The 24,701-nt window shown below is 37.6% G+C and overlaps 2 protein-coding genes across 5 annotated transcripts in view; one reads left to right on the forward strand and one right to left on the reverse strand.

The window, feature by feature from the left end:
• Znf106 (zinc finger protein 106) overlaps positions 1-17,386 on the reverse strand; it is a 66,498-nt gene extending 49,112 nt beyond the window's left edge. For 2 of the 3 annotated variants that reach the window (XM_026390466.2, XM_026390458.2), the window contains exon 1: positions 17,227-17,384. The gene's annotated coding sequence lies outside the window, so the exon portion shown is untranslated. Of the gene's footprint in view, positions 1-17,226 lie in introns of all 3 variants that reach the window. The other variant, XM_077799457.1, reaches the window with a different exon arrangement.
• A 3,907-nt stretch (positions 17,387-21,293) lies between these two features.
• The window catches only part of Snap23 (synaptosome associated protein 23), a 44,333-nt gene continuing 40,925 nt past the window's right edge, over positions 21,294-24,701 (forward strand). The window contains exon 1 of one of the 2 annotated variants that reach the window (XM_026390896.2): positions 21,294-21,380. The gene's annotated coding sequence lies outside the window, so the exon portion shown is untranslated. The remainder of the gene's footprint in view (positions 21,381-24,701) is intronic. The other variant, XM_026390915.2, reaches the window with a different exon arrangement.

Below are 24,701 nucleotides of genomic sequence, written 5' to 3' on the forward strand. Positions count from 1 at the left end.
GATTTGGGAGGCTGAGACAAGAGGATCACAAGTTTGAGGCCAACTTTAGCAACTTATTAAGGCCCCAAGCAACTTAGAGGAAGCTTGTCTCAAAAAATAAAAAAGGCTGGGGATGTAGCCCAGTGGTAAAGCCCTCCTGGGTTCAATCCCCAGTACCCTTCTCCCAATAAAAAAAAAAAAAAAAGAAAACCTACTGCTATTTTAAAAAGCTGACGATGTCAACCTCTAATAAATGAAGAAATAAATCTATGTGGGCTGGGGGCTGGAGTTGTGGCTCAGTGGTAGAGCACTTGCCTCACAAGTGTGAGAGGAGACACTGGGTTCAATCCTAGCACCACATAAAAACAAATAAATGGGGTTAGGGTTGTGACTCAGCGGTAGAGGCCTTGCCTTGCACATGCGACACTCTGGGTTCAATCCTCATCACCACATAAAAATAAATAAGTGAAATAAAGGTATTGTGTCCAACTACAACTAAAAAATAAATATCAAAAAAATGCAAAAACTAAAAAACAACAAAATCATTGAGTCCATTTACAACTAGAAAAAAAATAAAACAAAAACAAAGCTATATATATGGGCTGGGAATGTAGCTTGATGGTAAAGTGTATGCTTAGCATGTGTGAGGACCTGGGTTCAATCTGTAACACCAAATAAATAAATAAGAGCTATATAATATAAATACTCTGTAGATCAATTTCTTATATTCATTTTTACTTTCTCAGAAAGTGAAAAAGTATGCTAGCAATTTGATTAATAAGGAAAATATAGTATATATATTGGGTTGATCTGACAGGAACTTCAATTTGTAGGTCCTTAAACTAGGTTAAACACAATTCCATTAAGTTTTCTGAAATAATTATATTAGCTCACAACCTTCTAGATATGAACCATTACTCTTTAAAGGCTTTAACAAAGATTAGAAGCCAAAGAAGCAATCATCCTGCCTGGTGATCTCAACCAAGGTGATTGAGAGGTTCCATAACGCAAGTCAACTAAGTATATAAGCAATCCAATTACTGCCATCCTCACTTTAACCACCTTACATTTCCTGCCCATATCAATTAAATTTACCTCATGAAATCTTTTGTTTCTCCAAATGAGAAATATATGACATTTCTCAGATCCAATACCCTAAAAACCTTATAATCACTGTTTCTCCATGTTCTAATTACTATTATTAGTACCATTACCATTCGCCTAGGCAAAATTGTATATCATGTCAGATTCTTTTCTTTCAAACTCCCATACTTATGAGACCCAGTCTCAAAATTTTAAAAGGAGGTAGAAACATGGCTCAGTGGTAAAGAACCCTGAGTTCAATCTCCAGTACTGGGGGCATGTGTGGGGACAGGGTATGATTTGCGTTGACCAGGAAGATAGTCTTTCAAGTAGCCATTATTTAATAAAACTGTAGTCTACTTCAAACATCGATACCTTCTAATATTTATTATATAACTCAGGGCTCAAAAAACACCTTTTGGTGTAGAAGAACTTCATTCAAAACAACATCATTTGGTTTTATTGTTAAAACAACCTGACAAATAAGTTAAAAACAGGCTATTGGATGGTAGATTTGTTTGATCTTGCTAACCTACTATGAGGAACAGATATAACTTTTTATATCTGTATAACACTCATACATTAAACCCAGTAGTGCTTAAGAAATTTAAATTTTGACAATTATACTCAACTTGGAATCTACATGACAGTAAAACACTAAAAAAAGAAAAAAAGTTTATTGTTTTGGTTTCTTTGCGGGGAGGGTGGCAGGGTGAGGAGTAGTACACTGAATATCATTTTCAAAAGTCTACAGGCAACTTTCTATACCTCCATTTAACTCTGTCAGAAAACTAATGGATTTCTGGTGAGCAAAACAGGGCATCAGGGAAACTTTTTGCCACCATCCCTGTATTTTCTAGAGATTATGGAACAAAGATATGACTGACATTTATGGGAGATACTCACGTTACTGAGTGGGTCTCACTAAAAATGTAGAAAGCTGAAAATTAAGGGGTCAGAAGTAGTTTGGGGCATATGAACTAAAAACCAGAATTTCAATTCTTACTCTTGGTAGCTCTCCTATTTGCTAGTTCTAAGCCTGCTGACACCCCTTCAGAAGGAAAGTGATTGTTGTTTTCCTGTATCAATCTTCGACTGAACATAAACTTAACAGGCATTTTACAATTCTCCCTAACACTTAGCAGGGGTGTATGTATTGACCACTCTTTTATCAGTAAGCAAAGGAGTAAAACAGGACAGGAATTTAATGCTGTGACTCAGGAAAAGGCATTAATAGGTAGAAGTTCAGGGGCTAGAATTGTGGCTCAGTGATAGAGCGCTTGGCTAGCATGTGTGAGACCCTGGGTTTGGTCCTCAGCGCACCACATAAAAATAAATAAATAAAATAAAGGTATTGTGTCCAACTACAACTAAAAAATAAAATATTAAAAAAAAATTTAAAAAGTAGGTAGAAGTTCAGCTTCCAGCAAATAATGCTGTTTGTAATGCCACCATCAAACAAGGAAATTGTCAAGGCAAAATCAAAAGTCTGATTCTTTAACTCAGAATTAGAACTAATGTCAGGTTCTATTTTCTTACTTAATTCTGGAACTTGGCAAACATTATGCCCCTCAGGGAAAAAAGAAAGAAAGAAGGTGGGATAAAACTGACCCTAACAATGGAATAAAAATGCTAGTACAGGGCTGGGGATGTGGCTCAAGCGGTAGCGCGCTCGCCTGGCATGCGTGCGACCTGGGTTCGATCCTCAGCACCACATACCAACAAAGATGTTGTGTCCGCCGAGAACTAAAAAATAAAACATTAAAAATTCTCTCTCTCTCTCTCTCTCTCTCTCTCTCTCCCCTCTCTCAAAAAAAGAAAAAATTCTCTCTCTCTCTCTCTCTCTCCTCTCTCATTCTCTCTTTAAAAAAATAAAATAAAATAAAATCTTACTACCAATGTTAATTTATAAAAAAAAAAAAAGAAAACAGAATAACCCATAAACTCCAAGATAGCATCTATATACACTTTTTAAAAAGTATAAATGGATAGCTTATTGCATTTATTTAATAGCTGAAAGTTTACAATTCCTATCTTTAACAGAATCATATATATATATATATATATATATATATATATATATATATGATTTCCCCAAGCACTCCCAGAAGTCTACACCATAATTCACAATTCCATAATCACTGCAAGCTAATAAATAAGCCTAGATGACTACAAATATTCTCAAAAAGCTCTGTTGTTCTCCTCTCATTGATAAAAGTATATTTAATAATCTCATCCATTTTGTACATGTATAACCAAAATAGCTGGTGTTTTCATTATTTCTATTTTTATAAAAATCTTATAAGTTCATGGTTGACTATATCATTGTATTGGTATAAGTTAAATTGACATAAATGTAGGGCTGGGGATGTGGCTCAAGTGGTAGCATGCTCGCCTGGCATGCGTGCGGCCCAAGTTCGATCCTCAGCACCACATACAAACAAAGATGTTGTGTCCACCGAAAACTAAAAATTCTCTCTTTAAAAAAAAAAATAAAATAAATTGACATAATGTAGATTTCTAAATGCTTTTGTTCTGTATTTTCTAAAAAATCATTAAGTCTGGGGCTGGGGCTATATAGCTCAGTGGTAAATCGCTTGCCTCTCTCACATGTGAGGCACTGAAAATAAATATATTGCATCCATCTCAACTAAAAAGAAAAAAATCATTAAGTCTCTAAAAAGCTCATCATGTATTTTATTGAATTTTAGAAAGGAAAGTATATGCTGCTATAGTGGTATTTGCAAATTTGGGGATTTGCAAATTTGGAAATCTCCAAAATACCTTTATAAATACTGAGTCTAACATTTACTAAAAGCTTATGTGTATACTGTACTTGTGGCAGTGATAGATCCTAACACATCAGCAGGCATGCAATAAAAAAATATGCTCATGGGCTTTGAGTGCAAATCAGGTGTAGAACACTTACACTTGAACAGTATGCACAAAACTCTAGGTTTGATCTCTAGCACTGTAAGTGCATCTGCGCGCGCACACACACACACAAACAAAAAAAATCAGACAAAATTCGTTCAAAAGTTCAGCAGTCCAGCAGTTTATAAATTTTCCCAGGGCTCAAATCTACTTTCATATCACCATCCTAAAAAGAATAACTCTATTATTTTAAGTGGTCTTATCGATAAACTTTCTGTCAAGGGGGCTAGAGATAAACCTTCTGTCAAAATACCCTTACAGAATCATATTTTCTAAATTCCTTACACTACAACAGAAGTAGTCTCTTTAAAATGCAATTCTGATCATAACATTCCCTCAATTTTTTCTCCTTATAAGGTATTTTGGAAAATTCCAACCATAGAATTATTGAATTTTATAATGAACATTCCTATATCCACTACCTAGATTATATAATTTACATTTTATACTTATCCATATATTCTTAGTCACTTAATCATGATGTGTTTAGCTCTTGTATATTTTGTTGGATATGTTAACGTTTTACATACATATTTTTTTGTGCTTGTGTTCATAAAGTATGCAGATTTTTAATTTCCTTTTTATTTTGTATCATTATAGGCTTTTAGTTATTAGGTTTGTGCTGATATTATGAAATGAGCAGAGGTGTTCCTTCCTTATCTATTTTCTCAAATTTATATTAAGTTGATGCATTTCTTCTTTAAATACTTGATAAAATTCAATAGCAAAACTACTGTGGCCCTGAATTTTTTTCATGGCTTTGTTGTTTTTGAGATAGAATGTTGCATATGTTAGCCAGGCTGGCCTTGAACTCTGGGCTCAAGAGATCCTTCTACTTTGGCTTCCTAAGTAGCTGGGACTACAGATGTGCCCTCATATCCAGCTATTGAGGTTTTTAAAACCATTAACACCTGGAGAGCGATATTGGTCAAATTATATTGCTATATTGTGTACATGTACAAATATATAACAATAAATCCCATCAATGTGTACAACTTAAAAAACAATAATACCTTATGTTATGGTTTGGATATGAGGTGTCCCCCAACCCAAAAGTTCATGTGTGAGACAATGCAAGAAGGCTCAAAGGAGAAATGATTGGGTTATAAGAGTCTTAATCCAATCAGTGAATTAATCCCTTGATAGGGATTAACTGAATGATAATTGAAGTGTTAGGGTGTGGCTGAAGAAGGTGGGAATTAGGACATGACTTTGGTGTATATATGACATGACTCCTGGAAAGTGGAGTCTCTCTGCTTCTGGATCACCATGATGTGAGCTGCTTCCCTCTGACACACTCTGCCCCATGATGATCAGCCCTGAGGAATGGAGCCAGACTTCTATGGACTGAGACCTCTGAAACCTTGAGTCCTCAAATAAACTTTTCCTCCTCTACAACTGTTCTGGTCAGATCCTTTAGTCACAGCAGCAAAAAAGCTGACTAAAACACCTTATCTTTTAATAAATATAAATTTATCCAGACTTTGTTTGAATTTGTGATAGTTTTAATATGACAACATTTAAAAAAAAAAAGTCAAATCTGACACAAAGTTATTCTGTAAGGCCTTAATGTGCCTTACAGAATCGGTATGAAAAAATCCTTTTACTCCTAATACTAGTCATATGTTCTATTTTTTTTATTTTATGGGTTTATCAATAATATTACTCTTGGCCGGGGATGGTGGCACATGCCTGTAATCCCAGCAGCTCCTGAGGCTGAGGCAGGAGGATAGCAAGTTCAAGGCCCTGAGTAACTTAGCAAGGCCCTAAGTAACTCAGTGAGACCCTTCCTCTAAATAAAATTCAAAAAGGGCTAGGGATGTGGCTCAGAATGGCCCTGGGTTCAATCACCAGTACCAAATACTACTACTACTACTACTACTACTACTACTACTACTACTACTACTAGTAGTAATAATAATACTGTTGATCTTAAAAAAAAAACCTCAAGTTTATGATTTTGTCTACTGTTTGTCTACTGATTTCTTCTTCTTTGGGCTTTATTACATCTTTCTAAGTACTTTGGGTTTATTTTGTTCATTTACTAGCTTCTCAATGTTGAACTTTAGGTCATTATCTTTAGATCTTTTTTTTTTCTCTAAAAAATGTGATTAAAGCTATAAACTTCCCTGTTAAGTACTACTTAAGTTGTATCCTACAATCTTTCTTGGGTGGTTTTTAATTAACATTTTAGGTTTAGAATAGTTTCAGAGGGGGCCTGGGGATGTGGCTCAAGCGGTAGCGCGCTCGCCTGGCATGCGTGCGGCCTGGGTTCGATCCTCAGCACCACATACCAACAAAGATGTTGTGTCCGCCGAGAATTAAAAAAATAAATAAATAAATATTAAAAATTAAAAAAAAAAGAATAGTTTCAGAGTTATAGACAAATTGCAAAGGCAGTAGTATATTATATATACCTCACACTCAGTTCCCTGTATTGACATCTTACATATATTGCTGATACATATGTCATTATTAATAAAGCAATATTAATATATTAACTTAAGGCCATACTTTATCCAGATGCCTTCATTTTTAAAAATTTTTTTTATTAGTTATTGATGGATCTTTATTCACTTATTCGTTGATATGTGGTGCTGAGAATAGAACCCAGTGCCTCACACATGCTAGGCAAGCACTATACCACTGAGCCACAACCCCAGCCCCTAGATGCCTTCATTTTTTACCTAATCTTTTTTTTTTTCTTTTCCAGTTGTCATTCAGAATATCATAGTACATGTAATTATTATGTCTCCTCTGGCTCCTCTTGGCTGAGTTATCCCACAAATTTTTATGTGCTATTCTCTTCGGCCTAACTGTTTATATGGCATATAATTTCCCATGCATTACTTTTAGCCAATCTGTCATTATGCATTAAATCAGGATGTTCTGTTAAATTAAGAGAATTATTAATATTTTTGGATTAGATCTACCATTTTACTATTTTTTACTTCCTCTATTTTTGGTTTATACTTTTTCTGTCTTCTTTGGCATCAGTATCTTCAAAGAAAAAAAACTGTGGGCTGGGGATGTGGCTCAAGCGGTAGCGCGCTCACCTGGCATGCATGCAGCCCGGGTTTGATCCTCAGCACCACATACAAACAAAGATGTTGTTTCTGCCGAAAACTAAAAAATAAATATTAAAAAAATTCTCTCACTCTCTCTTTGCCAAAAAAAAAAAGAAAGAAAAAAATGTGTGGTAACAATTGGGGAAGCTGGCTAATGGGTACACTAAGGATTGTTAAATAATCATATATATATATATATATATATATGAATGAAAATTTCCAAAATGTTTTAGGGGAAAAAAGGAAGGTGCTAAGTTTTGTATGGTTGAGAATTGCTACTCTCCTTCCTACCCCAGAAATAGTCACAGTGCTATAAAAAAGGGACAGGATTTTAGGATAGCATTGCACAGCGAGGAACTCTGACCTAGTCTGGGAAATTAGGGAGTACTTCCCCAGATAACTGACATTTGGACTGAGAAATATGAAAGATGAGTGGTTAACTGGATCAAAATGGGTAACAGCATTGCAGGAAGAGGAGCAAGTATATAAAGAAGCCCTAATGTCTCAGGGAGGAACATGGTAGATCAGTACTAAAAATACCATTTTGCCTGGAGTACAGGGGAGGGTAGCTCAAGTCTTTGTGGGAAAAATTAAAGAAAAGAATCATATTGCTGGGTGTGACATTGCATGCCTGTAATCCCAGCAGCTTGGATGTCTGAGATAGGAGGATCGTAAGTTCAAAGCAGACTCAGCAACTTGGTGAGGTCCTTAAGCAACTTGGTGAGATATGTCACTAAATAAAATATAAAAAAGGGATGGGGGTGTGGCTCAGTGGTTAAGCACCCCTGGTTTCAATCCCTGGTACCACAAACAAAAACAAAAAACATAATTTATCATAAAATAATAAACAAACATTTCAGTATATAAATGCTCTAGCATGACAGTATTTTAAGAAATGAAACTATGAATATGACAATTACAAAAACAGACTGAAATAACAGATATATTATAGTGCTGATAAAAATACATCATGAGGGGCTGGGGTTGTGGCTCAGTGGTAGCGCACTTGCCTGGCATGCATGAGGCACTGGGTTCGATTCTCAGCACCATATACAAATAAATAAAATAAAGGTCCATCAACAACTTTAAAATATTTTTTAAAAAAATACATCATGAGGGGCTGTGGCTCAATGGTAGCACACCTGCCTGGCATGTGTGAGGCACTGGGTTCGATTCTCAGCACCACATACAAATAAGTAAAATAAATAAAGGTCAATAACTAAAAAAAAATAAATAAATAAAAATAAATCATGAATGCCATTGCTATCAGTGATACAATTTTTTCAAAATACTAAAGACCAGATCTTTTTTATGTTTTGTTTTGTTTTTTGGTACTGGGAATTGAAACCAGGGTCTCTTTACCACTGAGCTACATCCCCAACCCTATTTTATTTTGAAACAGGGCCTCACTAAATTGCAGGGCCTTGCTAAATTGCTGAGGCTGGCCTCAAATTTGCAATTCTCCTGCTTTAGCTTCCTGAGTTGCTGGGATTATGGATATGTGCCACTGCATCCAGCACTCTAGACCAAATCTGTGAAGGGTGGTTACTGGGGATGGAATCTAGGGGCACTTCACCTCTGAGCTGTATCTCCAGCTCTCTTTTGAGATATGGTCTTGCTAAATTGCCAAGACTGGCCTGAAATCTGCAATCCTCCTGCCTCAGTGTCATGAGTCACTGAAATTACAGGCATAAGCCACTCCACCAGGGGATTGATTTTAGTGACCATCTCTTGATTATCTTTCTGAACTAAAGAGAAACAATTCCTTGATTTATGTAACTATGCTTCATGCAAAAATACTGCTTATAAGGAAAACAAACTTGGTTCTAGGTTTAGAAAATTATAAAAAGATTCTTCATCTATGTGAATATTCTCTAGGACATTAGAAAGTAATACAAAAGGGGCTGGGGATGTGGCTCAAGCAGTAGCGCGCTCGCGGCCCAGGTTTGATCCTCTGCACCACATACCAACAAAGATGTTGTGTCCACCGAGAACTAAAAAAATAAATATTAAAAAAATTCTCTCTCTCTTAAAATTTTTTTTTTTTAAAAAAGAAAGTAATACAAGAGTTAAGTATTTTTACCACACACACACAAAAAAGGCAATGCAAATGCTGATTTAGCTGGAGCTAATTCCATAACACATATATTTCTTTTTTTTTTTCTTTTTCTTTTGTGTACTGGGGATTGAACGCAACACAACCATTGAGCCATATCCCCAGCCCTATTTGTATTTTATTTAGAGACAGTGTCTCTGAGTTGCTTAGGGCCTTACTTTTGCTGAGGCTGGCTTTGAACTCATGATCCTCCTGCCTCTGTCTCCTGAGCTGTTGGGATTACAGGTGTGTACCACCAGCCTGGCACATACATATATTTCTTTCTTTTTCTTTAATATTTTTTAGTTGTAGTTGAACACATACCTTTATTTATTTATTTTTATGTGGTGCTGAGGATTGAACCCAGGGCCTCACATGTGCTAAGCGAGCACTACCTCTGAGCCACAACCCTAGTCCCACATATATATATTTCAAAGCATCATTTTATACACAATAAATATACATAATTTTGCCAATTTAAAAATTAACTTTTGGGGGGCTACTCGGGATTGAACCCAGGAGTGCTTTACCACTGAGTTAAATCTCCATCCCCTTTTATTTTTATTTTTTTATTTTGAATCAGTGTTTCACTCAGCTATTGAGGCTGGCTTTGAACTTAACATCCTCCTGCCTCAGCCTCCCGAGCTGCTGGGATTACAGGTGTGTGCTGCTGTGACTGGCTCAAAACAAAACAAAAAAAAAAATTTTTTTTTTTTTAAACAGAAGTAACACAATTTTTGAAAACAAATTTTTAAACCATACAGAAATGTCCCTTACATTGTAAGATGTCTAACATCCCAGATATTTAATCCATTAAATATCAGTGTACTTTCCCAATTATTTTGAAAAGAACATCCTTCAATGACTGGGAATGCAGATAAAAGATAGAGAGCTTGTCTAACACATGTGAGGCGTGAGACCCTGGGTTCCATCCCCAGTGCTGGGAGAAAAAAATAAAAGAGAGAGAGAGACAGAGAAAAGAAAAAAATACTCCCCAAAATTTCTACATTTTCTTTGGGATGATCCCAAACTCACTGAAAGTCACCAGATTAGGCTAATGACTAAAAGCAAGATCTTTAGAATGCTTGTGTTCAAAACCTAAAACTCACTAGCTGGTATGATGGTAATTAAGTAATATAATCTTTCAGTGTCTGCTTCCCTTTACTATCAATGTTATTTGACTGTTGAGGAATTAGTACATTGATATGAAATATTTTACACAAAGCAGGTCCTAAACTAAATTTTTTGCTATATTTAGTTATTAGTATAATCATTTGCTGAATACCTCTCCCAGTAAACTATAAGCTCCAAGATGGCCAGCAGAATGCTTTTTAAAAAGTTTGGTAATTATTTAATGACACAGAAAAATAACTTGTCATGAAACAAACTGATTACAGCTAGTAGGTAGACAATGACTTCACTTTTGATTAAAAAATTTAAAAATAGGGCTGGGATTGTAGCTCAGTGGTAGGGCAGTTGCCTAGCATGGGTAAGGTACTGGGTTTGATCCTTAGCACCACATAAAAAACAAATAAATAAAAAATAAAGGTTAAATTCTTTAAAAAATAAAAAATAAAAAATAAAAACATACATAAACTTGAGAGGTTATAATCAAAATATGAACAGTATTACTTCTGTCCAGTGATTAAATATTCTCCCCTTCTCATTTATTTATTTATTTATTTATAGTTGTAATGGACAGCATGCCTTTATTTATTTATTTTTTCCTTAACGCGGTACTAAGGATCAAACCCAGGGTCTCATATGTGCTAGGCAAGCACTCTGCAACTGAGCTACAGCCCCAGTCCCTTCCCTTCACTTTCGTGTATTTTTTGAAATGCAATTATTTCTGAAAGAATAACAAAAAAGGTACTGAAGACAGAAACAATTATTAAATGACAAGAGTTAGGAGTCTAAGAAGCCAAGCCAGTTTCCAGGCAATCAAGATCAGAAACCTAAAAGAGGTCCAAACATGGTGACAACAATCAATCCTAAAGATGGAATATTATTCTTTTCTTATTGGACTGCCTTTTTTTTTTTTTTTTTGGTACCAAGGATTGAACTCAGCGATTGAACCCAGCGGTGCTTAACCACCGAGCCACATCCCCAGCTCTTTTTATATTTTATTTAGAGATAGGGACTCACTAAGTTGCTTAGGGCCTTGCTAAGTTGCTGAGTCTGGCTTTGAACTCGAGATTCTCCTGCCTCAGGTATCTCAGCCACTACGATTTCAGCTGTGCACCACCATGCCTGACTGGAATGCCATTTATCCATCTGTTTCTTCTGCATTTGATATTCTCTTTAATTACACTTAATTAATTAAATATTAATTGCAGAATACCTTTTGCTCATCATTTTGTTCCTACTACCTGACATGTTCAGTATATACCAGGTAATTAATATATGTTGAATAAATAAATAAAAATTAACAAAGACGTTTGGAATAGAAACAAACAATAAAAATAGGAATATATCCTTGAACAGCATTATTTTAAGTTATATTGCTAAGATGCTTATATAGTTTACTGTTGGAATTTACCCTTAAAATATACATACATGCAGAATATCTCTAAAAGGATTCCCAAGAAACCCATAACAGTCATTGTGGGAAAAGAACTGAGGGCCTGGGGATATGAATTTACTTTACACTAGAGATTCTTTTGAACTTTCTAAAGATTTAAGTAGCAGGGTGTGGTGGCACATGCCTGTAATCCCAACTACAGGCAGAGGCAGGAGGATGGTGAATTCAAGGGTAGCCTTGGCAACTTAGCAAGACTGTGTCTCAAAAATAAAATAAAATTAAATAAAAAGGATTGGAAATGGGTTGGGCACAGTGGTGCTTACCTGTAATCCCTGTGGCTTGGGAGGCTGAAGCAGTAGGATTATGAGTTCAAAGCCAGCCTCAGCAATTTAGTGAGGCCCTAAGCAACTTAGCATAACCCTAAATTTAAAAGGGGCTGGGGTTGTGGCTCAGTGGTAGAGAGCTGTGTGAGGCACTGGATTCGATTCTCAGCACTACATATAAATGAATGAATAAAATAAAGGTCCATCAACACCAAAAAATATTTTTTTAAAGGAGGGGTGGCGCTGGGGATGTGGCTCAGTGGTTTAGTGCCACTGGGTTCAATCCTCAATACCACAAAAAAAAAAATAAATAAAAAAAATAAAAGGCTGGGAATGGAGCTCAGTGGTAAAATGTCTCTGGGTTCAACTGCCAGCACTACATGTACATACATGCGCACATACATGTGCACACATGCGCACGCAAACACACACACTTGAGCAATATAGAATTGTTTTTAAAACTAAAACCAAAACAAAGCCACACCCACCTTTTAAAATCAGTTTTGTTTTGTTTTTTAACACTTAGAAGACCTTAGATCTAAGAACAAAACTATAAGACTGTAAAAATTCTAGAAATGGAATTTTTTTGGAACTCCAGAAATCAAGATGTTTGACTTGTATATATTTTGAACTTTCAGAATGGCTATACAGATATCATATTACTTAGATCTCTCCTGATTTACTGATACTCCAAAAATTATAATCTTATTAGATATTGATTACCCATCCAAAAAATACAAATAAAGTACACAAGTAGCAGAAGTACTAAATAATAACTTTGCATTTATATACCAGTTTATAGTTTACAAAGTATGATAGAAAAAGCATGGACCTTGGATTTAGAAAAAAAATATTTCATAGGTCTACAACCCTGAGTAAATTTTAATCTCCCAAACTTCACACTCCTCCTTTATAAAAAATGGAACAGTTATCATGGATTCAGTTTAAAAAACAATTTCTTATAGTGAGCTTTTCATCTTTTTAAATGATAATCATTTATATTTTGAATACATAATGAGTCATTTTAAAATTTTAAAGCTACACATTATAACAACAGTGTAGCCTTTATTGGAAAATGAATAAAAATTGGTTTAGACAGGAACATGAGCAAGCATCTGTAGTCCCAGCTACTAGAAAGGCTGAGGAAGAAGGATCACTTGAGCCCAGGAGATCAAGACTAGGTTGGGCAATAGAGCAAGCACCCTCTCAAAACAAGGTTTAAAAAGAGGGACAATTTGGAAAAAATTTAACAGGGACTGGATGGATATTGGATAATATAGAAAAATTATTCCCACATATCTGGGTTATGCAGGAAAATGTTCTTTTTTATTAGAGACCTATTAAAATACTTAGAAATCAAATATCAGGAATAAAAGCAGGGCTGGGATGTGGCTCAAGCGGTAGCGTGCTCGTCTGGCATGCGTGTGGCCTGGGTTCGATCCTCAGCACCACATACAAAAAAAAGATGTTGTGTCCGCCAAAAACTAAAAAATAAATATTTAAAAAATTCTCTCTCTTTCTTTAAAAAAAAAAGGAATAAAAGCAAATATAGTACAGCAAAATATTAGCAGATTAAAAAATTTGAGTGATAGATTTACATGGGTTCAATGTATTTCTTTCTCTACTTTTCTGGTTGTTTTTAATTTTTCAAATAAAAAAGGTTTATAGTGGCCCAGGAGGCTGAGACAGGAGGATCATGAGTTCAAAGCAAAGATTCAGCAAAAAGTGAAGTGGTAAGCAAGTCAGTGAGACCCTGTCTCTAAATAAAATACAAAACAGGGCTGGGGATAGAGTGCCTCTGAGTTCAATCCCTGGTACAAAATAATAATAATGTTTATAAGGAGCCTGGCACCGTGGCACAAGCCTATAATCCCAGCTACTTCAGAAACTGAGGAAGGAAAATCATAAGTTTGATAGGACTAACTCCCAAAACCTGTTTTTTTCTCTGGGCCCGTCACTCCCAAATTTCTGAGAAATCTACAAATATTAGAGTAACTGTAAAAAAAAAAAAAAAAAAAAAAAAAAAAAAAAAAAAAAAAAAAAAAAAAAAAAAACTGCCTCTTTTTGATTAAAGCTTAAGTGCAACTAGCCTACACAATGTACTTTCAGATTAAAGCAAAGAAAGATGTATTTTAAGAACGTATAATACAAGGTAATATTCTAAATATCATCTGTTGATCAGATGTAAAAGACAACATCAACCTAAAGATCCTGAGAATGCCAGACCAATGATGGGATCTAGGATGATGCCATCCCCACATACATTCCCATTAAAGTTTCAGACCTCATAAGTGTTTCTCACTCTCAAGATAGCCTGCATTCTCCTCTAAGTATGGTATTGTCACCTTTCACTTTCTAATAAAGCTCCTCCTCTTTGCTAAAATCTGATTCATACTTAAATTCTTTTCAGGGATATGTCAAGAGCCTGAAAGGAGGTTGGCAAAGCAGCACACTGTTGGGATATACATACAACTGTAATCCCAGAGAGTCAGGAGGCTGTGGCAGGAGGATCACAAGTTTGAGGCCAGCCTCAAAAACTTACCAAGACCCTATCTCAAAATATAAAGGGATAGGGATACAGCTCAGTAATAGAACCTGGAGTCAAGCTTCAGTACCAAAGGGGAGGAAAAAGAGCCTGGAAGGTCTGAGAAGAGTTCCCCCTGGAGAAAATTCCTCAAAGCCCCTTAGGGTGACATTGTGAAAGTGAAACTCGGGACCCACTAACAATAATTCCCATTTCCCTCTCCCCAGCCTCTGGCAACCAGTTTTCTACTTTCTGTCTCTGTGATTCTAATTACCATCCACAGATATTCCATGCCCATTTATGGTGTGTGTGTGTGTGTGTGTGTGTGTGTGTGTGCGCGCATGCGTGCATGTGTGTGCGTGTGTGTGTGCGCACATGCGTGCATGTGTGTGTGTGTGTGTGTGTGAGAGAGAGAGAGAGAGAGAGAAAACCACAATGGTTGCAAAATGCACACCCTTTTTGGCATCTTTTCTTTTTCACTATATATTGTAAATCTTTCAATATTGGCTCATTTACATAAATACATAAATCTGTTTAACCATCCTCTTTTGATGAATACCTGGGAACTCATATTTCTTTTCTTTCCATTTTTCTTTTTGGGGATTGAACTCAGTGCGTTCTACCACTGAGTTTTATTCCCAGCCCTTTAAATTTTTTATTTTGAGTCAGGATCTTGATAAATTGCCCAGTCTGGCCTCAAACTTGGAATCTCCTGCCTCAGACTCCTGAGTAGCTGGAATTATAGACAAGCACCACCAGGCCCAGCTGGAACTCATATTTGATATCTCTTTTCAGTTAAAATAACAAAAAACAAAACACTCAACTGACTATAAACTTGCTCCCCCTACCCTTTCCCTTTCTTCTAGTTCTGGGGATTGACCCGAAGGCCATGCTAGGCAAGTGCTCTGCCACTGAGCCACATCCCCAGGGGACTGAAAACTTTCAATTAGCAATTCTGCATGTTAGGCATGCAGTTAGAGTACTCAGGTGTAACCTGTCTGCCTAGGTACTCATTCATTGGGTATAATACTAAACTTCCCAACGTGTGATTCCAAGACATCCAATATGTATACTTCTCACCCAGTCATACCTGGTTCCTGAACCAAGTCATCTGGCATTTACCATTGTGTAGGACCTGCTTTTCTTATAGAGTAGCTTTTAGACTACATAGGCTCCAATCTAGATGTACAATAATCACCATAGTTTTTCCTTTTTATTTACTTTTATGTCGTGCTGAGGATCGAACCTAGTGCTTCACAAGTGCTAGCCAAGCACTCTACCACTGAGATACAACCCCAGCCCTCCTTTTAAAATATTTTTCTTTTAATACAAGCAATTGTTTCTGATTAGCCTGGTCAGATTTCTATATAACCTTTCCCTCCTTCCAGGCCATTTTGAAGTTCTCTTCAAAAACCATCCAGTAAACATACTCTAAATTTTCTAGATTCGACTTAACTCTAGAAACTACAACTGTAAAGCAGTTTGCTTTCTCAGCAGAAATGCTTAGAATATCTAATTTGGTGTAACAGTAAGATGTTTTAGCATCATATTAAGTGATGCCAATTACACTAAAAAGGCTAGTTTAAGCAAATTACCATCAGAAATGTATAGGATCACATCCAAAAGGTGCTGCATAAACCACCTGCCATCACAATATTGCATTCTTTTTTTTTTGTGACACACCCGAGTGTATTTGGCATATTTGTAGTAAGTACTAATTAAATCCTAGTCGAATCTGAATATTATCTTCCACTGTTTCATTCTCAGCCAAACTTGTGAACAGAGCTTAAAACAAATTTTATTTATTTTATTTCCCAGGGACTGGGCTGAGGTTGTGGCTCAGTGGTAGAGAACTTGCCTAGCATGTGTGAGGCACTGGTTCAATTCTCAGCACCACATATAAATAAATAAAATAAAGATCCATTGACAACAACAATAATAAAAGATTTCCTGGGATTTAGAATGGTATTAAGCTCTTAATACTAAAAAATTATTTGTGGCCTGTCGTGGGGGTGCACAACTTTATTTCCAGCTACTCTACTTGGAAGACTAAGGTAGGAGGGTAAGAGTAAAGCTTCCTTATTTATGATGGCAGTCCCAAGTTGATTGAAGCCACGGAAGTAAACTTCCCAACAAAATGGCTTAATCTTACTCTCAGAGATGACTAAATCAAACAAATTGAGGAGGGAGGTGCAAAGCATTTCCTTTCCATAATTATGCACCGAGATCGTACTAAATATTAAACAGACACATACTAAGCGCTCCATAGTTAGTTGCTATTATTAAGACACATCCCACAAGGAGACGACCAAAGGAGGAAAAAGAAGCGAGTCACAAGAGGCCACAGGAGCCCCTGGCCTGAGATCCGCAAATCTTTGAGCACCAGGGTCTAGGGGCCCCTCCCCAGAGACCAAAAGAGGTTGGCGGCCTCCATAAAAGGTCAAGGTTTTGGAGCCACGTTTCCTTTGCGGCTGAGAACAGAGTCGGAACGCCCCCGCGAGAATACATATCCTCAAGCCAGAATCACCGCCTGCCAGTAAACGCGCGCGGGCTCCGGGAAAGTGGGTTGCCTTGAGCCACAACCTGCAGGAGCAGAGACCCTGGCGCGTCATGCAGCCCCACAACCCCCCTAAGAGAGAGACCACTACGACCCCTCGGGCTCCGAAATCCTCAACGTAGGTCGGCCCCTGGATACTCACGTTCACAGCCAACCCCTCTTACTCCATCAGGCCGCCAAAGGCCCGGCAAGGGAGCTCCCCGACGCCCCCCTCGGCTTCGGGTCCGGTGGCCCGCTCCGGACCCGCTCCCTGCCGGGCTCCGCCACTGCCTCCGCCTCCGCCTCCGCCGCCGCCACCAGCGCGCAGGCGCACCTCGCCGTCGTCGCGCTCTTCCCCCTGTCCCCCATCCCCCATCGCCTTTCTCAACAATCGAGCTTTATTTGTACACAAGAGAGTGAACAACGGACACAGGGGAAGAGGCTTTACTCAAAAAGAACGGAAGAACAAAGGCAGTCCGCTGCACCAACCTTTCTGAGCCTTTTTCATTCTCCTTGCTCTTTCTGGGCCTCTAGTTTCTTTCCAAGTCCCCCCACCATAGGTAGTGACAACTGTTTGGGCTCAATTTCCAAATCACTCATTATTTGTGAAACTTATTGAAGTTCAAAGGAAGGTACTAGAGCCTTAGTACAGATAGACCCAAGTTCAAATCTCAGCTTATTTGTGACGTTGGTCAAATCGCAAATTTTCTTGGAACTTCAATTTTCTAAGTTAAAATTAGGTTTAATATCTCACAGGGTGTTGCTAAAACGAAATGAAATAGCAGAGGTCAAGTACTTATCTATGACCGTTGCCTATTAAACAGCATACATTCCCTCCTTATTTGTGCCTAAAGTATTTTTTTATTATTAAACTTAGCCCATACTCATTACCTGGGAATTCTGTATTAGTGGCCAAGACTAGTGAGAAAAAAAAAAAAAGTTACATTAAGGTTGATAATAATGTGAAATGTTGCTACTCCTGTATGATTGAAATTAAAATAACATCTCTACTTAAGTAGACCTTTAATGCCCCAAATCAATATAAGCAGCTACCTTAATCTATGTATAAATCCAGATTTGCTTCTAGAGGTTCAGGAAACTCCCAATTCTGTATTTGTGACATCACAAATCTTTGAGATATTGAAGGTCTGTAGTATGCTGCTCATTCTACTCCTTTAAAGTCATGCCAAGGAAGAACCTCTTTACCCTATAAGCTGAGGACCATAGTCAAAGTCGAATATGGTCAGATATTGGTGAACATCAAGGTAATTCTAGATCAGGATTTCTCAACCTTTAGAATATTGATATTTTAGAGCCAGTCAGGGTGATGCATATTTGTAATTCCAGAGACTTGTGAGACTGGGGCAGGAGGATCACAAGTTTGAGGCCAATCTGGGCAATTTATTGAGATGCTGTTCCCAAAAAATAAAAAAGGTCTGGGGAATATGGCTAGTGATTAAGCTCCCCTTGGTCCAATTCCCAATACCAAAATAGTAATAGTAGTAATAATAATAATAATAATGCTGACAATGTAGCTCAGTGGTAGAGTGCTTCTGGTTTCAATCCCAGTACTGCAAATATATGTGTATATAATATATATATATATATATAAAATATATAAAGAAAAGAAGGAAAAAAAGAATTTTAACATTTTGATAATTCTTTGATGTTAAGGGCTATCATATGTATTATAAGATGTTTAGCATCTTGGACACTACATGCTAGTAATACTCTACCATTCTTCATCGTCAAAATAATTAAAAAAACATCTCCAGACTTTGACAAATGTCCACTGGAAGACAAAACTGTCCCTGACTGAGAATCATGATATTATATCCATGACCATCTCAATCCTCAGCGAACTCAGTCATATATTTCCTTCACCTCTGCCCTCAAAGTGATTACTGTTTTGGAAAGCTACAGAGAACAGAAACTGGTGAGTTCATTTCTAACCACCTCAAAAAGTCCCTCTACACTGCTTATTAATCCTTACTACTTTTCCAAAGCTTCTCAACTTCCTTGAAACTCCCAATACTACTTCCCTTTTTGTCAGCAGATGACTTTGTCTCCTACTTTACAAAGAAAATAAGTCCTCAAATGAAAACTTATTTAATTACTGTTATTAAACATACAAATACTTCCTTTCATTATAATTGAGGTTATTTCCTTTCTCTCTCCCTTTCTAAGACTGTTCCTCCCACCAGTGCTTTGAATTGCCTCCCTCCCCACCCCTCTCTTTTTGTTGTTGTTGTTGGTAGTGATGGTGGTGGTGCTGTACCACTGAGTTACATCTCCAGCCCTTTTATTTTTAATTTTTGGTACTGAGGATTGAACCCAGGATTATTTTACCACTGAGCCATATCCCCAGCCCTTTTTATTTTTAATTTGAGACAGGGTCTTACTAAGTTGTTTAGGGTCTGGCTAAATTGCTGAGACTGATCTCAAACTTGTGATCCTCCTGTCTCAGCCTCTCAAGTCACTGGGAGTATAGGATGAGCCCTCATGTTTGGTTGTTAGTTTTTTTTTTTTTTTTTTTTTTGAGACAGAATCTTTTGTTAAGCCACTGAGTCTGGCCTCAAACTTGTGATCTTCCTGTCTCAGCCTCCAGAGTAGCAGGTATTACAGATGTATGCCACCAATGCTTAGCAAACTGCCTCTACCCTTACCTCTCAAAATCTTTAGCTTCTTTCTTTCTTTCAATCAACTTTTTCTCAGATAGATCTTCTCTATCAAGCTCAAGTTTCTCTTGTATTAATTTTAACATAAAACCCAACAGCAAAAACAAATGAAAACCTTGACCCTTTATTATCCTCTCTCCCTCCTCTTGGCAAGGCGAAAGTTTCCAAAAGCATTGTACAACTTGTCCTCATTTCTGCATTTCTCTGAACTACTGCAATCTATATTTCAGCCCCATCATTCCCCTAAACAGTGACATTAAGATTGCTAATGATCTCTGTTACTAAATTCAAGACATTTCTTCAGGGCTGGAGATATAGCTCAATTGGTAGAGTGCTTACCTTGCATGCACAAGGCACTGGGTTAAATCCCCAGCTCCACAAGAAAAAAAAAAAAAAGAAAGAAAGAAAAGAAAATACATTTTTTTCAGGCTTCATCTTCTTTAATCTCTTAGGAATAGAGTACTACTTCTTTGAAAAACTTTCCCCTCTTTTTTTTCCAGCATTTTGTCTTTTTCTTAAGAGTTGTGTGGAAGAGTTCCTGGAGCGGAGGTTATAAAACAGTCATCTACTTGCTTAAAATCCATTAATAGCTCTATTAATGGATTTTAAGCAAAACGAAGGCTAGGCTCAGTAGTCCAAAATTCTAAGACCTTCCAAGGTCTGGCCATGTCAGGTTTGGGAAGGGAGGTTAGTTGTGTCTGCCCTCTCCTTCTGGGGATTGAATCCAGGGCCTCACATAAGCTAAACAAGCGCTTTACGACTGTTATATCCCCAGCATCACCCCACCTCCAGCTCCCACTTTTCTTTTTCCTTCTTCTACTTTGTTTTTGCTTTAGAGGCAGGGTCTCCCTTTGTTACCCGGGCTGACCTGGAACTTCTATGCTTAAGCCATCCTCCAGTCTCAGCTGCCCAAGTTGCTGAGCCACCATGCCCTGCTTGTTGCCAGCCTTTTGTAGCTTATTTTTCCCTACACTCAGGGATGCAGGATGAGCTCTAAGCCTCTAACAAGGATGAAATACAAGACATTTCCTGAAGGCGCTATGTTGTTCTTGGCATACCCTGTTTCCATAGCTTGGAAAACTAGCTCCTTCCCTCCCGGACTTCCGGGGGAACTCCCATTTATCTTTTAAGACTCGCAAGGTCACTTCCTCCGGTAACCCTTTTAGACACCCCTAAGAATAAAATGTTTTGTTTATTGTAAGTCAAAGGCGCCTCAGATTTTATATGTGTCATGCATCGTACTGTAGCCACTATAATTTGTTAACCTATGTATCTCCCAGTCTCCACAGATCAAAGGCATTCTAGCCACTTTTTTTCCCCCTCAGTGTTCATCCCGCAGTCTCTGGCACACGGATGCTTTTGGCAAATGTTGCACGAACACCTCCCACCTGCGGGCGAGACGGGAATCTATCCGGTTAACGGGTGAATTTCCCCAGCTCTCAGCTTGCGTGGCACGGAGATTTAAACCTACCGCACAGTGATTGGCTCTAGCTGTAGGGTGTGTCTGCGGTCAGAGAGCCCGAGAAGTGCGCAGGCGCGTGGCTTGGGGGCACGCAGGCGCGACAAGGGCGCTGCTCCTGGTCCGGTCTGGTGGTGTCCGAGCTGCCTTGGCCGGAGAGGAGTGGCCCGGAACTGCTTGGTGAGTCTCCAGGAACGGAGCTGAGGTAGCTAGCCGGGAGGAAGGTTGGCATCATATCTTGAAGATAAAGAGAATATCGTGACGGTTGGAAAGTTAGTGGGGTCGGACTTAAGGGGAGGAGGGGGCCCTCCGGCCCAGGCTTGGCCGATTGGGCCCGGAATGAGGCGAGGCACAAGAAAAGAAGTTCGAGGGGCCAGCGGAGGAAGGATGACCTGATCCTTGTATTCGTCTTCGAAACTACACAGATCAACTCTCAGTCCCTCACCGTGTTGATGTGGTCGGGATTAATAGACTACGTGGTGACCACTGTAGTCAAGTAGTTATAAGATAACTGTTTGAAGGACTCCGAGGTTCATGGCTTTGGATAGCCCTTGCCGGTCGAGTAGAGTTCGTCCTTATCTTGCGGTTTTTCCGCAGGATCAGTGAAAGAAGGTAGTGGGGGGTTAGAAACTACTGTAAAATGCAGTTTCACCCCGTCCTTTGTTTCCTCTTTAATCATTAGTCATTACAATATGAGGAAAGGCAGCTGATGATTGAGGAAACCGAAAGATATCAAAGTTGGGAAAAGTGGACGAGAAGGGAGAGTCATTTTACCTTTTGCTGTTTTTCATCTGCCAAGATGGGAAACCGTGGCTGGAGAGGGGAGTTTGGATACTGGTAGCTTTCTAACAGCGTTCCCTCAGTTTTGTGAATAGCGTAGCTTCTTAATAACAAACATTTTAAGAATTGAGAGATCTTACTCCACCTGTTCAACTGCCTTTAAGACTGGTTCTTAGGTATAAAATACTAAAAGTGCAGACATGGCCAGATAAAAAATGGGTTTTTCCCATTTTCTTTTTTCCTCCGTTCTTGCTTATCCTGGGAAATACCACACTTGAAACTCATGAGACATAATTAGCTAGAATACTTTGAGGTCTAATCTGAATGTATTTTATAATAAAATAAAAAAGTAATATTTCTGCCAACAGCTAAGTTGATGCCTAAGGCATCTGATGATTACTTTGTCATTCGTTCTTTTGGCCAGAGATATTGAAAACACATTCTTATTAGCAGATATTAGCAGATGGGAAAAAAACCTTTTCATGTTATCATGCTCCTGTGACAGATCATGTGGAAATAAGTTAAATGATCATATAACAACTTGCAGCTTAAACAGTTATCAGTTTTGCTAGGGTTTTTTTTTTTTTTCCTTTAGGTGCTTTGAAGTGTGTGGATATGCCTTAGAAAATCATTGTTTCTGAATAGGAATGATTCATTGAGCCATTATTTTCCTAACAGTATTACACTCTCCTAAAAACAGTAGAATTTCTATAGGCATTTTGGTATTTGTTTCTTTAACTGAATGAAAGTACAGTATACAAGTTTACTTAACAAAAGGTCATATCTTTTCTCATCATTTGGAACACAACCTAGAACCAGGAAGAAAGCATAGAAACAAAAACAGACCCTTTGTGCCCCGTGTTTATGGCACAACTATTGGGTCTTCACTAATAAATTATTACCTTTATAATTTTTGCCATTTTATTTATTATTATTTATTTATATTTTGTCATCATTGTTTGGTGTTGGGGATTGAATCCATGACAAGTGTGCACTCCAATACTGAGCCACACCCCCACCCCAAATTTTACTTAATACTTTAAATGGACTTTTTAAAAAACATTACCTTCCCTGGTCAGTGGCACATCACTTGGGAGGCTGAGGCAGGAGGATTGCAAGGTCTAGGCAAGCCTTAGCAACTTAGCAAGGCGCTAAGCAACTTAGTCAGACCTTGTCAGCAAAAAAAAAAAAAAAAAAAATTAAAAGGGTTGAGGACTTAACTCAGTGATAAAACGCCTCTGAATTCAATCCCCAGTACAAAAAAATAAAAAACAAATACAAATTTTTAAAAAATTTTCCTCTTCTAAATTGAATCTCTTGAAATCATGGTTTTGATGTATTTTATACTTTTTTCTAATACACATTATAATAAATATATAACTAGTCAGTGTATAAGCTACCAACTTTTAAAGTAACATGAAGATTGGACTAAGGTCAATAGACTTGAAAAATCTGTGAGCCCTGTGATGATAATATTTATTATAGTTACCCAATTCTAGCACATTTATCTGGTTTCATCAGATGAAAGCAAATTGGAATGGCAGAGGGGAAGAAGAACATGTTTACTCTTGGATGTTTTTGTGAAATCAGCTGCCTTCTCTCTCCAAATTAAGGCCTTTTGTTTTGTTTTTATATCACATTCTGTATACCTACTTTTTGGCAAGATCTGCATATGCATTTATAATATGTTAGCATTTATAATATGTTGTTTGCTTCCAGTGGTGCTGAACTTCTTATTCTAGTACCATATTTAGAGGGGCAAATGACAGAGACAGGATTTTGTTATGGTGGAGGGCTGTCTGAAACTGATAGATCCTGTGCCTTCAACAATTGGAGGAAGTGGATTATGGAGCCAGGAAACAGCATGCACTGTGCCTTTATTTATTTATTTAGCAATGTTGGGGGTTGAACTCAGGCCCTCCTCTATGCTAGCAAATGCTCTGCCATAGAGTTGCAGTCCTATCTATGCCTTTTTAGGAGTCAGAATGGAAGTGGCCTCTGTTTGCACTCATTTAAATTCACTGACATTTTGGTTTCAGTTTAGGTTGTATTGCTATTAAAATATTGAAATCACTGGTCACTATATTTCTCTGGAATTCCTTCATCTTATTGGTATTTGTGAGTTCTAAAACTTAGGTTTATAAGTTTTATTTTAACAATATGTTGATAAGTGAGATTACTTTAGATGATCTCTTGTGCTTATAAAATAAAATAGACTGGAAGGATTTGTGTATTGTACCAATAAGTTTCTATTTTATTTTTAATCCATTCTGCCAGCTACATGTATGTGAGGGAGCAAGCACCCTCACTCGCGCGCGCACACACACACACACACACACACACACACACCCCTGTCTTGCACTGTGGCATTTCTTTTTCTTTTTTTTTTTTTATGGTGCTGGGGTTTGAACCCAGGGCCTTGTGCTTTGAGGCAAACACTCTACCAACTGAGCTATATCCCCAGGCCCCTGTGGCATTTGATAATCCAAAATCACAGTATTTTTAGAGTTGATCATACTTGGATTTTGATTCACACAAATCAAAATTGGGAGATATTAAATAATTTTTTTCAGTGCTGAGGATTGAATTTAGAGACCTTGAATATACTAAGTATTTGCTCTACCATTGAGTTATACCCACTGTCCCTGAGATGTTTAATAATTGTATTGAAAGATTATAGTAGCTTTATTAAGCACTTTGTGCTAGGCATTGTTTTGTTTG

Source organism: Urocitellus parryii, chromosome 6 (genome assembly GCF_045843805.1).
Source record: "Urocitellus parryii isolate mUroPar1 chromosome 6, mUroPar1.hap1, whole genome shotgun sequence".
Lineage (NCBI taxonomy): Eukaryota > Metazoa > Chordata > Mammalia > Rodentia > Sciuridae > Urocitellus > Urocitellus parryii.